Source organism: Sinocyclocheilus grahami, unplaced genomic scaffold (assembly GCF_001515645.1).
Source record: "Sinocyclocheilus grahami isolate Dianchi unplaced genomic scaffold, SAMN03320097.WGS_v1.1 scaffold1313.1, whole genome shotgun sequence".
NCBI classification, from domain to species: domain Eukaryota; kingdom Metazoa; phylum Chordata; class Actinopteri; order Cypriniformes; family Cyprinidae; genus Sinocyclocheilus; species Sinocyclocheilus grahami.
The window spans coordinates 40,149-44,897 of NW_015506492.1; positions in this window are offsets into that span (position 1 = coordinate 40,149).

Here is a 4,749-nt window from a genome sequence, read left to right on the forward strand (position 1 = left end):
ATATATATATATATATATATATATATACACACACACACACACACACACATTAAATAAAAATAATGTAAATGTAAACTTAAATATTTTAAAATAAAAAAAATTACAATAAAACTAATAAAAATACAAATAAATATATTTTAAAAATACAAATAAATACATTCTAACATTAGACATTGAATAGGCACTGAACTCTACAGATAAGTGAGAATAAAGCCTACAAAATAAACAAACAAACAAACAAATAAATAAAATGTGTTTTAATACCAAAAATGATGTGTGTTGTATTTCGATCTGTGATTCTGGATCTGGATTTTAAAAAGAAAAAATGACAGAACCTTGTCTGTAAAAATAAGTATGCAAATTCACAACAGATATCACACCCTGCAAACGCAACATACCTAAAAACCTTGTGTTATATGAAATGAAATACTCTCAGCTGAGTTTCAGACAGGTTGCTTTAGCTGTAGTGTGAAAGTTCAGAGTCTCAGATCTGTCTCTTTAAAGTGTTAATGATCTGTTTCTCTCTCTGTCATCGCTTTTGTCACGGAAGCAAATCCAGCTTTATTTGAGGCCGTCAATTGTCTCAGATCATCACCCATAAAAGCGGTTCGGATGGCCCTCCCACAGGCTTTGCCTTGCTTTAACAAAATGAAAGCTCTTCTCTCCTCTCATCTCAGACACACACACACTCACACAGATAAGTCTTGATCAACATCAGCAACAGGAGGCCAACCGGTTGTCATGACAACATTCTGCAGCTGAGAGTGCCGGGAACACGCGTACTGAATAACAATGGCCCCGCCGCTGACTTAAGGAAAAAAAAAATAGCTGGCCATTCTTCAAAAGACTAACAATTCAGGCTGCAAATCACAAGAGTTTACATGCACATTTAAAGGAAAAAATATATACGACTTTGAGGGAAAGTTTAAAGCGCTCATTTCTTAACTTGGACATTTTTATGTTCCCTTCTCTGATCTCCTTCACTCCCCGAGTGTGTTACGCGCATCCATTAGTGTTCGTGTTGACACAATATATATTAGAGTGATTAAAAAGAGATCAAATGAAACAAGGCGGCGCAAATCTCTCGGGCTGTTGACAGAATCGCAGGGCTTTGGAAAAGGTCAGAGCGAAACGAGAAAACCCGCTGCTGCTAGCGTAAATATTTTCTAGAACATAAAAACAGACACTCAAGGAAATTGCTCTCTTGTTTCAGCTGTTGTTATGTTATCAAACGGCTTGTAGCAGTTCCTATATCTTGAATGTTTTTAGCAGCAGCAGAGAAAAATGATGTGACAGTGCCTGTCTTTTGCTGAACGTAGCAATGAAGTGGACTGTGTAAATGCGAACGACACTGTAATGAATCTTGCGAGCAGGGCCAAATGGAGACGCGTCGGACTGTGACGTTAGGAGGAGCTGGGCTTGAGAGGTTCTTAACATCATGGCAGACGCAGGGAGATGTACGACAGGTAGCACTTAGGTTAATACGATTTTTCACAAGGTTGAGAATGAGGTTCTGTTTTGCTGGTCTGCTGCTTCGAAGGTACAACAGGTATGTCTTGTTTGAACATGATGAGAATTACCCTTAATAAACCACAGGCTACTTTCACCACCCTTAAAACAAACGCGCTAGCGTTAAAATTAATGATTGTAATTTTACAGCCTCTCTGGCTTTTCATCTTAAAATGTTTCAACAAGGGCAAAGTAAATTTAAAAAAAAATGTGTACTGTGTACATAAAACTTGTGTGTGTGAAGGTTTTCACTCATAAACAGGGGTTGAATTGGGATTTGATATGTGGTGGTGCGGGGCTCTATGGTGTCGGGTTTATATATATATATATATATATATATATATATATATATTTTTTTATGAATTAATTTTTTATTTATTTTTGGCAAATATGATTTATTCTGAAGCAATATTCTTATCAGTTTTCTATCAGCTGTGACATATAAATCTGCATGTTTTTTTTATATTTAATCCAAGGGCATTTTTTACCTTTATAGAGGGCATTTTCCCCCTAACCTCATTAGTACTTCTTATCTTTCATTTCAAATTCTTACATTAAATCTATAAATTAAATTATAATAATGTGATTATTGTTATCTACACATTATCAAATTAAATCCTCTACACTGAAAAAAATACAACTGCATTGAATAATGTTATGAGATTGTTTTAAATATTTTTTGGAATATACAAACAAGAAATGAATCTTGAAGGTGGAAATTAAACTTTTAAAAGAAATTAAAACGCCAGTAGGTGCCAGTAGTGAGCGTTAAATGAGTGAGCCACTGAGTTGTTTATTCAAGCGATTCGTTCAAACGGCTGATTCATCAGATGTTCATGCATGGGTTAATGAAACTTTGACTCAACCGATTTATTCAGAACAAGGAATCATTCAGCAATGAATCGGCTGGCTGCTGTGAGATGCGCTGTGGTTCCACCTAAAATGTAAGTAACCTAATATTATTGTACTTGCTTATTGAACTGTTTATCGATTTATTAAACAGTTGTAATGGTGAAAACGTTGTGTGATGTTGCCTAACTAACTGTATTTTAAATATAAAAACTTTTCAATTCGAATTTTTATCTCAGCATGCTTACTTGTCTGTTATTAATGAAGAGTTAATGTCGAGCCCCGGAGTCTATGTCGGGACTATGTCTATGGGACAGCCCCGGCTCAATTTAAACCCTGCTCATAAATCATGATTCATTACTTTATCGCACTTTAAAATAAATGTTTCATTTATAACTCATTATTAATTATTTAATTTTATATAATTAATAAATTATTAAAATATTAATATTTTATTTTTAAAATACAGGTGCATCTCAATAAATTAGAATGTCATGGAAAAGTTCATTTATTTCAGTAATTCAACTCAAATTGTGAAACTCGTGGATTAAATAAATTCAATGCACACAGAATGAAGTAGTTTAAGTCTTTGGTTGTTTTAATTGTGATGATTTTGGCTCACATTTAAAACTTCAGTCTATGTGCATTGAATATATTTAATACACAAGTTTCACAATTTGAGTTGAATTACTGAAATAAATGAACTTTTCCACGACATTTTAATTTATTGAGATGCACCTGTAAATGCGATAATAAATAAGTGTGAACTTGTTAATCATAATTATAAATAAATTCATATTCTTTTTTTAAATGCAATTCATTAGGTTCACACTTTAGAAAATTAAAATAAGACAAAAAAAGCTGCCTTTTTAATAATTTAATTATTTTAAATGATTAATTATTATTAGAGATTGAATAGTGACTCAAGAAGTCTTAGTTTAAAAGTAACATAAATGAGCTGTATTATGGTTGGATCTAGAATAGATTCTGGGGGAAAAAAAGATGATGTGTGAGAAATGTGTGCGTATGCAACCATATGCAATAACTAGTGAATGAGACCCAGTTGTTTTCACGAACAACAACGCTAGCAAAAATAATGATCAGGCCTTCCCCGGGGAAATGACAGCATTGGATGTGAACCTGTGAACTTACCATAGGGAGACGAGTCGATGTCGACAAGATGATTTACCCCTCACACTCGCACACAGAGTGGCGCGGGGCTAGCGTGCCTGCCAAACTGAGCAAGAAAGCAGCGGGTCAAGAATCAACAGAGAGGCCTGTGAAAGAGTGTAGCGCCAGTTCCCTCTCCAGCCTCTTTTATCCTTACACTAACAAGGTTAAGACTTGTCTCTTTACATTCACTGCCTCTCTCAACACCTTCCCACCACACTGGGGGAGGAATAGCCTTCATTATTCTATTGAGGTGTGATGAAAACTGGGAGTGTTTTGAGTTCTATGGGGCTTTAAAATAATGTCAAGAAGTGTATTAAAATGAGTAAAGCATGGTGGGAGTGGAAGCTATGCATGCAGAAATGTGTGGTATTTTAAAGGAATATTTCTGTCATCTTTTACCCTTAAGTGACTTTCTCTCTTGTGTGAATTTCTGAAGAACATCCTGGTGAAAAACGACAATATAATGAAATTAAAAAGGGGACTGGCATTCTTTAAAATGCCAAAAAAGGGGGGAAATCATAAAAGTAGTCTATATGGCTTGTGTGGTTATTGCAAGCCTTCTGAAGCCATGCAAAAGCTGTGTGTTTGGAACAGCTAGAAATCCAATCACTGATCATTTGAATAAATTTGATCATGAGAAAATGTTCAGATCTTTCAAATCAGTCAGTTTATCTAGCTCACAAAACCCATCTGAATGATTTGTTCATGAATCAGACTTACAAGACAATGATTTTGGCCTGTTTCTCACACATAACATAGCAGAAAACAGTGTAAAGAAATACTCTTTGAGAGAAGCAGTCTTTATAAGCGGAAGTTAAAAGCAGCTCGTAAGTGTATTTACTTGTCTCATTAGTGTTTAGTGCAGTTGTCGTTGCTAGGAAACGCTTGTTTTGTTTACTGTGTTGAGACATGCTGATATCGCGTTTGGTCTCATTCTGTATCGCGTATCTTGTCAGTGTCTGCGCTTGCTTGGCCATTTGTTGTGGAATAAAACAAGGAAAGTGTGTCCAGCTGAATTAATTTAGTATTTTGTTAGACGGTATAAAAAAAAGCTTAGTTTACCGCGGTAGCGGCCTCCTCGTGTGAAGACCGAAGAGTGTAAAGACCATCGACTCTACCGTGCGACTCCACCGAGCAAAGGATAAGTATTTCCTACTTTCCTACTACTGGTTTTACTTCTGTTTCAGTTTTTATAACCATTCTTACTATGTGTCAGGA